We start from the raw sequence: 13215 nt of genomic DNA, 5'->3' as shown, positions 1-13215 counted from the left end.
ACTCATTATGACAATATCAACACCGATGAAATCGTACTAAGCGAAGAGGTTCGGAGCTATCAAATACATTCAAAATACGCTAGAGCATCAAATGCGTTATGCCCAACGCACATGCGTTGTACTGGTTCCAAACTAGATCAGTTGATGCTCTAAAAAAGCTCATAAATGATCTGGTTACGCACACTCCAACTTTTGCGTGTATGCATTTTTTTAGACTTCTATTGTTCGTTGCGTGGAATTTGGTGAGTGCAAAATCTATGGTTAATAGAAACGAAAACAAAGAAAAAAAAACAGCGATTAAAACATCCCAATAAACGACCCATTTCTATTCACTTCTCAGTCGGCCGGCTTCGACAGCCAAACTGTATTAATTATTTTTAAGTATTGACCTTTTACGTAAATTGGGCTAAGATCATTGATGAATTGATATATGAAAATACTTTGGTGATATATCGTTATATAAAAATGTGTCTATTTTACATTCTTACTCTCATTTCCTATTACAACATTTAAAAAATCACCAATAATCACTTAACATGCCTTGTATTTGGATCGCCATACCAAAAAACCACACGGGAATACTTAAATTCACTGAGAAGCGGTAAATTGCACTTAACCAGATGACACACTTTTTACAGCTGCACAGTGGGGCAAATTGGTCCACTGGTGCGACAGAACCTCATAACTTCTTAACAGTTATTCCCACTGCATTCACGTCTTCGGCAATTTCGTTCAGCATAGAAATATCTTTAAAAACATACTCAGTTAGCCTTTATTTCCTTCCTACCCCAAGAAACAATTGAAACATAATAAAAAAATAAATTGTGAGCATTTGTTGCACTAACGAAATTCTGAGGTTTCAAGAAATATTTTTTGTTACTGCGCTGGATTTGATACAAGCTACAACTAAAGTTGCATCGTTACTTCGAAAATCCTTACACCAATAACGTGATCCGCACGTGTAAATGGCATTTGAAAACTTAGCCTTCTCTGAATAGATCTAGTGGGCGGAGCATATAAGTTGCTAACGTGATTCTTGTATTGTATTGTATATTGTATGTAATACATCCGACATTGTATTTGTCTCAATGAATAAAACTTAGACTGGTATATATAAAACATGACATAAAAAAACGAATTTCGAATCATTTATACTCTCCTCAATCGATTTATGAATTGGTTTGACGAATCTTCAAACTCGAACATAGACTCCACCGCAGAAAATTCACGAATCTTCGCTGTTATCGATTCTTGGTACCCATACGGGCTTCGATGAAAGCCAGGCTGTAACAGAGATGACTGCTGCAACGCCCTTCATGAAATACGGAAGTTAAGTTGAGCGAGTAACTGATGGCAGTCCACTTCACCGCTTCGCTACGAATACCTGCCGATGTATTTTCCTTCTGTCTTCTAATGTGTTCAAGGTCAACAGCATGCATCGCTGTGGATAGGACGGCAAGTTTAATGGTTCACGCCACGGTAGATTACGCAAAGCTATTCTAACCAGAGCTGCGAAAGCTCACTATCATATAACTAAATATGCGTTACCAGTAACAACATTTTCCTTCTGTCTTCTAATGTGTTCAAGGTCAACAGCATGCATCGCTGTGGATAGGGCGGAGAGTTTAATGGTTCACGCCACGGTAGATTACGCAAAGCTATTCTAACCAGAGCTGCGAAAGCTCACTATCATATAACTGAATATGCGTTACCAGTAACAACACTACATTCATCCATAGTGCATGTAAAATGAACCGAATCTTTCTTCTTGATATAGCACAGTAACCGATCTTTCAATTTTTTTTTCTTTCATTCTTCCTCGCACTCATTCGCAAAATATTGCACTGAGATTCTGTCACTATCGATATCAAGTTCATTCCTGTGTCTTTACAATATTAAGAAACAATTTAACAATCAATACGTTTCCAGTCAAGTGATTGTAGTGATTTTAGTATTTAGTATTTAATATGCTCAATGTTTATTTACAAATTATGTGCTTGATGGAGTAACTTTTGTGAAGATTCCAGAAAGGTAAGAAATAAGATGCGTTTGGAACATAGTAATAGCAGAGTCCAGTATTCTTATCGTGATAATCTCTGTTTTCTATAGCACCAGGATTACTGCATGGACATTTGACTTTCGTCTTTTCCAGTGGAAAAACCAGTGCGAAATTATATTGATCGCACCAAGATAGGCAGAAATAGGCAGAAACTGTTCCAGAGAGAAACCGTTAGGTTCTAAGTGAATTCCGCATAAGTTCTGTGTCGCCCATCCAATCAGCGCCCATTCAAGATTTTCGCAGGCAAGGAAATCAGTGCGCGACTTTTGTGATGTCCTTGCGTCGTGACTCATGCCGTGACGAAGAAAAAATCAAACAGGTGATCTACACAATTGATAGATTTTAACCCAAGGCGAAGCTCCAACCCAAGGCGAATGATTTCACAGAAACGGATAGCCATGATGTCAACATCAGCGCATTCAGTGACAACAGTCCAATTCTGACTGACCAGTTTTTTTTTCTTCTGTGTCGTCTCATCACTGCGACCAGAGATTAGATCTATTGGGATATTGCCCAGGTGTTTTCCGTGGTGTACTTCGCACTTCATATTGTTGGCAGTATTTTTGCCTTTCTCCTAGAAAGGTATAGCAATCACTTGCAAAACCGAAGATATAAAAGTGCTCCAAAGGGCCGAATGGCATATATCACTCGACTCAGCTCGACGAGCTGAGCATTTTCTGTATGTGTGTGTGTGTGTGTATGTGTGTGTGTATGTGCAGATTTTTATTCTCACTCACTTTTCTCAGAGATGGCTGGACCGATTTCAATGAAATTACAGTAACTGTTCGCTAACTGGGTGCTGTTTAACTGGGCTGCTTTTTAACTGGGTGTTCGCTAACTGGGCTATAGCCCAGTTAAAAAGCAGATGAACGTCAAAAATCAGCGTTTGGCATGTTGCTGTCAAAACGAGATAGGGGCACATGAATAGTAAATTGAGATTGATTTTTTCAGTTCAATGGATTCTGGTTGTCGTTACACATGCGATCCATTACATATTCATCTATTTGTTTCCAGGTCAAATAAATGTTTTATGAAAACAACATGTTTCCAGGCAACGGTTAGTGCAAATAAAGCACACGCAAGGCTAACAATTTATTTTTTCTCATTATCTGTTCATCAATCAGGATATTTAGTGTATTTGTTCAAAACATTTTACAATTTTCGCTGAGAGTTTTGCCTAGCGCCATTACATCGAAATCCCCCTCGATATTTGCGACATTTGAAATGTCAGCCCAGTTAGCGAGCGACATTCGTTAACTGGGCTAGGCCCTCAGCCCAGTTAGCGAACGAACAGTGTAATTGCAAATGAAAGGTCTTGTTGTTCCATTAGACCCTATTGAATTTTATTGTAATCGGATTTTTAGTTTAGAGGTTATGTATCAAAATGTAAAAATCATGAAACAACATTATCTCTAAAACCACACAACTGATTTGAACAAAAATGGTTTTAAATGAATGGGCTACCTCAAAAACCCTTAAATTTTGAATTTTATGAAGATTGAACTTGTGGTTCAAAAGTTATGAAAAGAAACGTGCTATGAAGAGTGTTTAATCTCACTCATGTTTCTCAGAGATGGCTGGACCGATTTTCATAAAATCAGTGTCAAATGGAAGGTCTAGTTGTCCCATGAGACTCTATTGATTTGTTTTGCAATCGGACTATTACTTTGCCTGTTATGTTTAAAAATGTGAAATCCAGCTATGACAAGGAACATATTCTGAAAACTACTTGAACTCACTCACTTTTCTCAGAGATGGCTGACCCGATTTCCACAAAATTAGTGTCAAATGAAAAGTCTAGCTGCCTTAAAACACCCTATTGAATTTTACTGTAATCGAACAGGAACTTCGTCTGTGAAGTAAAGGGCCAAAAAGGGTTAGGTGGACCTGCAAGCAGAAACACTTGCACGCATTCCAGGGACTTGAGAATCTCCTTCCAGCATGAGGATCCCATCATGCAATAATCAATTTCGCTGCACCAGCTTTAACTCACCTGATGGTTTGTTAATCAGAAGGGCGCGTTATATTTGTTTAGACCTTAAGGAATCCGGTTGGCATCCACTCCATCATCCAGTCTTCACTTATATGATACCCTGGTGCTTTCCCTCCCTTGTATATATAAATATGAATGTAATTCAAAAACAAGTTTTCATTTATCAATTTACCTTTTTGTAAACGGACCTTTAAAGTTCCGCATCTTTACCTATAACACCTTGATTCTCATTTTCCTTTTTCCGCATGTTTTTTTTTCCTCTTGACTTCTGTCTGTCCTGCTTTCCGACGCCCATCCTAAATAAAAAAAAAGAATATTTTCCGTTTTCTTTTCCCTTTATCCTTTTTTGATACTGTTTTTTATATTTTTTTTTTATTTTGTTATTGTTATAGTTTTTATTCTATTATTATTATTAATATTATTATTATTATTATTATTATTATTATTATTATTATTTATTTTTTATTTTATGTTTAGTTTTATCATGTTTATTGCATTAATTTTTTTTTCTATTTTTTTGTTTTCATTAATATCTTGTTTTTTTTAATCCACTTTTTTTATATTGTTTTTTTTTTATTTTTAATTTTTGTAACTATTTAATATTTTTATTATTTTTTTTTCCTTATATAGGTTATTTATCTTTCTGTTATATGTTACTATTTTTTTTCTTCTTTTCTAATGCTTCTTGATTTCTAAACTATATTTGTAAAATTTTTTTTTCTACATACGACTTTTGCTTCCTTCATTTTACATTTACACTTACACTTACTCATTTATTCATATATTCATGCTTACATTTATGCAAGGACACGTACTTTCTTCCATTACTAATCTCTCATTACCTATATTTCTACATTTATTTAGTTATTTTAGTTATTTTGATTGTTTTCCAGAAACTAAAAATGGTCGTCTTTAAATTCAAAATGGTGTCCAGAGTCAATTTTCGGTTTCTATGCATCATCTTGATTACGGAAATATCCATATTGAGTATTATTCGTTCATTTTCGACTGTTTCCAAGAAGTTGCCATTGAGCAATTTAAAATGATACCTGAGGTCAATTGTTAGCTCATTGCATCATTCTGGTTCCAGAGATACTCATATTGGATGGTATTTGGTTATTTTATGCTGTTTTTCACAAACCGGAAGTCGCCATCTTGGATTTCAAAATGGTATTTAAGATAATTTCTGGCCTCTGAGCGTCATTTTAGTTGAAGAAACACCCATATTGGGTGTTATTCGATCATTTTCGACTGTTTCCCAGGAACCGAAAATCGCCAACCTAGAATCCAAAATGGGGTCTGTGGTCGATTTCAGCTGCTGTGTATCATTATATTCATAATGGTGTCTGAGGTAAATTTTTACTTTCTGGCAACCTTCTGGCTCTGGAGATACTCATATTGGGTGGTATTTGGTAATTTTCTGCTGTTTTTTAGAAACCGAAAGTCGCCATCTTAGAATTCAAAATGGTATCTGTAGTCCATTTGAGCTCCTGTGTATCATTCTAGATCCGGATATTATTATATTGGGTGGAAATCGGCCATTTTTGGCTGTTTTTCAGAAACCGGATATTGCCATCTTACAATCCAAAATGTTGCCTGAGGTCGATTATGGAACATATTTGTTACCACTAAAAACATTCACCTACCAAATATGGTTCCATTTAGTTGATTAGTTCGCGAGATGTGCAGAAATTTGTGCAGAAACATGTGCTTCCAGAAAAGGGAGGGGCTTCGAATCATTATGGACATATTTGTTACCTCCAAAAACACTCACATACCAAATTTGGTTGTATTTTCTTGATTGGTTCTTTTTTTTTTTTATTCTCGCTTATTTTCCGTCGGTCTATTTCCGCCACTGTTGTGGCCAATTACCGACGCCCAGGGAGGCGACTCCACACCCAGGTCCCTAACTCACGACCCGTTTATTAACGGACCGGCGCCAACGGCTTTACTTCTTCATGCGATGGAAGGCGTGATCCCAGAGATTTTTCGCCTCAGAAAATCTCCCGGTGTCGGCTTGTTACCCCTTAAAACATCCACATACCAAATTCGGTTTGACTTACTTGGTTTGTTCTTGAGTTGTGCAGAAATTTATGTTTAATTTGTATCAGACCCCTCCCTTCCAGAAGAGAGAGGGGTCTCAAACTATCCTAGGAACCTTTATCGGCACCAATAACCCCTACATACAAATTTTCACGTCGATCGGGTCGGTAGTTTTCGAGCCTATATGGATCAGACAGACAGACCGGACTGCATTTTATATGTATAGATCACAACATCAATATTTTAGAACCTAAAGAGTGAATATAAATTTATTGGAATGAAGTGTTCATGTAAATCTATTTTTACAAATAATAAGTTTGAATGAGAAAGGCTGGGTCTGACCACTAGGTGGATTAATTTAGGTTCTTTTGTTTTTTTTTTTGTTTCAGCCTGACTAGAAATTTGCAACCAAACGCCTGAGGTGACAAACCTCAGGGAGTGTAGGGTTGGTTTGAATCAGTGACCGGACCCACTAAACTCCCCCCCCCCCCAGTCTCCAGCCCATAATACTCCCCGGAACCACCGCTAGGTATTGCTTAAGGGAGCGGCCTTTGTGCTCTGTGCACCTTTCTGATTCTTTAGGTCTCTTTGCTAACTTTGCTAACTAACCTGGAGACTGGCTGTTAACTGACACTGGCATGTCGGTGGTCGACCTGTCGCCTATTTTGCTATTCGAGAGGCGGCTGCACAAACCGCCCGTTCGAGTCTTTACACATCCTCCGAACTAGGTTGTCCGGAGTGGTGTCTGGCTCACTCACTACCATCATCACTACATATTATTGGCAGTATCACTACTGAAGTAAGTGACACGCTTATCATTCATATCCGTGCTCGTTTGTAAGTATTACCTTTCCGTTTCAAGCTTACTGCTCTATTATACCGAGCCTCTGTCCATCCTAACAATATCGACTCACTACAACTCCCTTGAGAAAACTTTCATACGTTACTCACATCAGTTTTATTGTAATAGGGACTTATTTTTGTTAGAAGGAGAGTCGACAGGGGTACTGCTGGATTCAGATTGAGAGAAGGGTACTTGGTGGGGAGCCTGAGAATAAACCCATGCTAAAGTCCTTTGACAAACAAATTGTGGTAAAATATTCCCACGTCTTTACATTCCCACGCTAAAAATGTAGACTAGATCTTTACGATCCTGGTACTTAATTTACGGACTGTGAAATATTATTTTACAGAACCTAAGAAGATCTAGTCTTTTCCATTAACACAACAAGTCGAGTGTTTACTGCACTTGGTTTTTGTTGTGTTCTCTATATCAAATATCAACTTTCTACATTAAAACTTGTGAAGAGAGCAGGCCAAGAATGCAGGCCAAGAACAAGCTCACCACTCGAACAGCAACAATATTGCCAGATGGCCTAGTTCTGTTTGTTTTGTTTTACGGCGACCTTCTTCGCGCTGCTGTCGCGTTGTTGTCGCGATGCGCGTTCGAAAGAGGCGTACGTTATGGAGTTTACCAACCCTTACCTATGAGTGTTACGCGTGATTGGTGAACGCAGCTTGAACACTTGAATACAACTTCAAAACTCATGACTAGCAACCTAACGTTGTATGTGAATTATATACTCTGTGTAGAAAATAAGTTTTGTAGACTATGAGTTTACTTATTTCAAATTTACTCAATAAAAGTCAGTCCAAAACTAGACATGCGTGGTATCACACCTCAAAATTATGGTATCACAGTCCCGAGGAAATTGTAACAAAAAAAGTTTAGTTCATGGCGACCGGGAAGCAGTTGACAGTGAAAAAGTTTATAAAGAATGTTGAAAAGTGTAAAATAAATAGTGTCAGAAAATGGAAAATAACCCATCTCATGAAGAAACAGTAAAAACGGTGGGGGACCAAACTGTCACCATCGTGGAAAATCAAGAAGTGCATACTTCCACCCATGAAGAGCATGCGTGGAAGCTAAACATTATATTGGCTATAGTCACAGTGCAAATGGTGGCTATAATAATCAGACAATTAATAAAGATTGTAAAAAAGGCCCTAGCGCGAGCGGCCAACCGAGCAGTGATACAACAAGTGTAGAAAAAAAAACAAACAAACAGTAAATCAAAATGAAAAACTAAACCAACTGAAACAATTAGACAATGATACAGATACGCAAATGGTAATGGTACAGATAACAGCCGCGAAAATTACAACCGAAGTGATAAATACTATCGTACTGCAGCCAGTTACAACAACTGTGTGAATATCGACGAAGCCCTGAACGGATTGATGGGTTCGATCCTGATTGAAGAAAACGACCGGCCGCATCTCGAAATCGATTGTGTGGGATTAGCAACTTGCGGTGCTTGAAGTGATGAAGATCCCATCAGGAAGACGACCAGCCGCATCTCGCAATCAATTGTGTGTGATGAGCTACTTTCGGTGCTTGAAGTGATGAAGATCCCACCAGAAAGACGACCAGCCGCATCTCGAAATCGATTATGTGATGAGCAACTTTCGATGCTTGAAGGTAAAATAAACAATGTTATAAATGATCACAAAAAAATGTCGGTAGAAACAACCAAATTTTGAGTAACAATAGCGGTTGTTTAAAATAAATAAACTATTTATTTTATCATAAACTAGCAAGTGCATATTGTTTCAACAAAATATATGGTTGATTACTGTAATATTTTTCCCCTATGGAAAGTTACTTAGAATTAAGAAAATTGCATAGTTACATTGAAAAGGCAATTAACACAAAACTCAAAGAAGAGACCTTGAAAGCTAAATTAAAATTAGCCAAATAATTATTTAATAATATTTCGCAAGAAATTCTAGAAACCAACAATCAAATCGACGAATATCAATTCGAAGTGGTGGTCACGAATGTCAATACATGGCATCGTGAAATTATTACGATATTAAAAATAAAACTAGGTTCTATACACAAATCTCACATTAGACACGAACTATTACACATAGCCGGCGAGAATAACGAGCGAAATGCCGGATCCGTCAACTTTCGATATAAAACAGGTGACGGCTATCGTGCAAACGTACAATGGCAGCGCCGAAAACCTTGACGCATTTATAGATGCAGCCAAGTTGCTGCAAGAGTATATGGAGCGGGCACAAGTGCCAATCGCTATACAAATTTTAAGAACCAGACTAACTGGTGAAGCCAGAGTTGGCTTAAACGATAACTACAGTACAATTAATGAAGTTATCAGTTGTATCAAAACGAGATTCAAGGATACAACCTCACCCGAAACCGTTATTGCACAAATAAAATCGATAAAGGTTAAAGCGAACGATATGCGTGACTATTGCGGAAACATTGAAAAATGATGCGCAAAATTAAAGACAATATATATAGGTCAGGCTATACCGGCGCCAGTAGCGGAAAAAAATGGCAATTAGGGCTGGTATTGATGCCATGATCGGTATGTTAACCCAGAATTGAAGTTAATTTTGAAGGCTGGTACTTTTAAGACCCTTGCGGAGGCAATCACAAAGGTCGGGGAAAATAGTCAACAGAAACGCAAATATTATCCTTTGTAAGAACAGGAGGACAAGTGCCTCGTGGTAGCTTCAGAAGGAAAGGAAATTTCCGACATAACCAAAACTTAGCAAACTGAGTATTATCCACAGATGGAGAGATTTTTGACACCCATGAGTTATATTCTAAAATGGCGTATGTCTTTTGACATAGGTTTTATTCGAAGCATTGTAGTCCAGAAACCGTTGGTTGTATAGTAAAACTGTCTGAGAATGAGTTGTAGGGAATTAAAAATGCATCATAAAAAATTATACACTGTACAAAACAAAAATTTTTTGACCAAAAAAATTAAAAATAAACATTAAATTTCAATTTAAAAAAAAGAGTTGAATTTTTTTTTAAATAAACTTGACGTTAAAACGCAACTTTTGAAAAAAGTCCAGGATGGAGAAATGAAAATTTTTTTTTATGGTAGATTAATTGTTTTATGAAAGTTTGAATTCAAACATTTTTCAAAATATTTTTTTTCTGATGATTTTTAAAGATGCAGAGAGTCATTTTGAATCAAAAAGCTCTTGGTAGTTAACATTCTAAAGACATCGGTTTTCGAGTTATTATGAATTCAAGCTCGAAAAATTATTAAAATTTAGGAAAATACACGTTTTGCTTAATTTGTCCGTGGTTCTCCAGCAAAAACCTTACGTTCATTGGAATGCTTGATCGAAAATATACAGTTCATCCTTTGACACCAAAACGATTGGATAAATAGCTCAGGCGCTGTACCTTAGCCTAGCTACACGTTCCCCTTTGCCGAATGTTTTATAAAAAAATATGTTTGTCGTGCAACACTACCTACTTGTTTACTAGTAATAACTGTTTGTAAAGTACGCTACCAATATCCTATAATATCTGTTGTCGTATATAAATACGATTGCACTTCTTTAGAAGTGTAAGTAACAGTTTACATTTTGTGAAGATGAATAAGTGAAAATGGAATACACCAAACCCAAGTGCTGTAAACCCTTTCCTGATCATCGGTGCTCATCAAGCTTACGCAAATTAAATGAAAACGTTATTGCAAAATAAAAATATTGAACTGTCAAGCTCATTTTAATATATAGATGAAGAAAAAAAAGCTCATTTAATTACGTCTTTATCGATTTGTGATTCGTGTAGATTATATTGTATCGAAGTGAAAGATGAATTTGATTTCGAAGAGCATCCATACAATTTATTCATGGAACCATCAACATCAGGATGCATCTGTATACGAATTGGCGGAGATACCATCAATCGTATCATCATATTCTCAAGAAAGCATTCAAAAAGAATACCGTCTGCCGGGGTGAGATTGTGCCAAAAAAGGATACGTTTTTGTTCCTTAGCTTGTACTGCACACATTTAGACAATGAGTACGATCCAAAACACGTCAATGCACACTAAAATGTTTAGTTAACGACTGCCTTAAATATGGTTAAGTTACAATAAACTATAATTTTGCTAAAATTAAATGAACTTTGGCCTAATCTCACCCATTCTATGGGGTGATTCAATTATTATGTGTCGTTGACCACTGTATAATCTTAAATCTGATCTCAAAATGCTATAAACGTACCCACAACCCTCATTCCTCGCTTTAAAAGTCATCAGTTTATATATAATAAGTGTACAAAATTTTGTTAAATTCCATAAGTAATATCAATCATTGTAATCTTCCTTCTAACAGTTGTTAGCTTACTGTTCTCAAGCTTTTAGTCATTATTTCAAATAATACCATAGCTAGACAACACACCCTATGTTAGCAATGCAAGTGTTTTGGTGTACACTGATATAAATTAGTCTTGAATGTGAATTCCGCACACTGTACCATTCATTATAGCTTGGCACAATCTCACCCCAAAAGGGCTCGAACAGTGTACAGTTTGGAAAAACATTATTTTCTGAGCCAATACAGGTTTAATGCATAATATTTCCTCAACACATTAGAGACGACATTCTAACGTACCAACTGAGTAGTAAGTTGATGTGATTTCTTGATCGGATTTGTTTGGCTGGAACATTTTTGGATAACGTTATTAACGCATGTTTTTCACCCTGTACTTTGAAACATTATTTAAGTTATGGAGTTCACTGATATTATCTATATTCCATTTGAAGTTGTGAATAAATATGTCATGTGTCATAGAGTATTGAATTCGAGGTATTAGGTTCTAGAAATCTCAAGTAATTTAACATACAAACATTTCCCGTTTTGGCTCAATCTCACCCCCGTGGCTTAATCTCACCCCGGCAGACGGTACTCCAGAACACAGAAAATTGAGTTATTTAACAAAGGCCTAGCTGGAATCAACATTTCACCGATATCACTGGCATAGCTCAATCTGAAAAAATATCCTAAAAAAACCTAAATTAATCCACCTAGCGGTCAGACCCAGCCTTTCTCATTCAAACTTTTATTTGTAAAAATAGATGTACATGAACGCTTCAATCCAATAAATGTATATTCCTTCTTTAGGTTCTAAAATATTGATGTTGTAATCTATACATATAAAAATGCAGTCCGGTCTGTCTGTCTGATCCATATAGGCTCGGAAACTACCGAACCGATCGACGTGAAAATTTGTATGTATGGGTTTTTGGTGCCAAAATAGTGGAAGAGGTTGTTTATAAGAAACGACTGCAAGGTTAACGTAGAATTACGACAGTCTGTCTAATGTCGATAATTTTTTGCAGTAGCTTTGGAAATACACTCGGTTAGGGTTAATCATTTTAATGGTGTGAAGCGATATAATTTTCCGTATTTGTTTCGTATATTATTTTTGCTTTAAAAATAAACGGAATCCGTTGGAAACTAGCTGAGTTGAGAACTTTTGAAAGTGAGCAATATTCGTGACAGTGTTAATGAATCGTAATATACATCACACTGCTGCGCAATTGCAGCAGCATCAAACTGCAATCAAAGTTGTAATTTAGTAATAACCATTCATTATGCTCTTCCAAATATATTTAGCAGCCTTGAAAAAGACTGGTTGCTGCAGTTGCAAATTGCATTCAATTATCGCATAAATGCTTCATGGTCCCTATAGCGCGCGATATCCGCTCTGACAAAGATTTTTTACGCACGTTACGGAAAAATTATTTCCAGTTATATCATTCCACAACGTTCGAAACAAAGAGGATGGGCTACGCTGCTCACAGTTTGTCGGTATATAAGCAAAATTTGAGCGTGAAAGCGCATTATTTTATCGTCAACTGTGTACCAGTCAACAAATGTATCATCATTGAGATGTCACCAGAGGCAAGCGACAAAGGAGCCAGGAAATTTGTCACAACAGGTCAAACCTCGTTGTAAGGAGAAACATTTTCGGTTGCTTCCCGGTTGGCGGATTACAACCAACGTTCTACTATCGCACTTGCCGCAAAGTTCAGACCGCCGTACGTTTGCTGCTCCAAGTAAATTGTTACATTCCTCTTGTCAACCTATTGTTGCCTTATAAAGGCAATAATATAAAATGTATCGTGTGTTGCACGGCTTGAAGGAAGAAGATGTTCCCGTTCTCGTATCGGATATGAGGGTCGCAATTATGCTGTGATGGCAAGCAACAACCGTCTTCTTCAAGACGTTACATATTTGTTAATGAAGTGTTATGAATTTTCTAAAACGGA

General features: G+C 36.8%; 1 protein-coding gene across 9 annotated transcripts in view; it reads left to right on the top strand.

Annotated features, from left to right (window-relative positions):
* The window catches only part of LOC129726407 (sex-lethal homolog), a 470782-nt gene that overhangs the window by 338230 nt on the left and 119337 nt on the right, over nucleotides 1–13215 (top strand). The gene's annotated exons all lie outside the window — the stretch shown is intronic.

Source organism: Wyeomyia smithii, chromosome 3, assembly GCF_029784165.1.
Source record: "Wyeomyia smithii strain HCP4-BCI-WySm-NY-G18 chromosome 3, ASM2978416v1, whole genome shotgun sequence".
NCBI lineage: Eukaryota > Metazoa > Arthropoda > Insecta > Diptera > Culicidae > Wyeomyia > Wyeomyia smithii.
The sequence above is the reverse complement of the archived record's forward strand: the minus strand, read 5'-3'. Positions and strand labels throughout refer to the sequence as shown.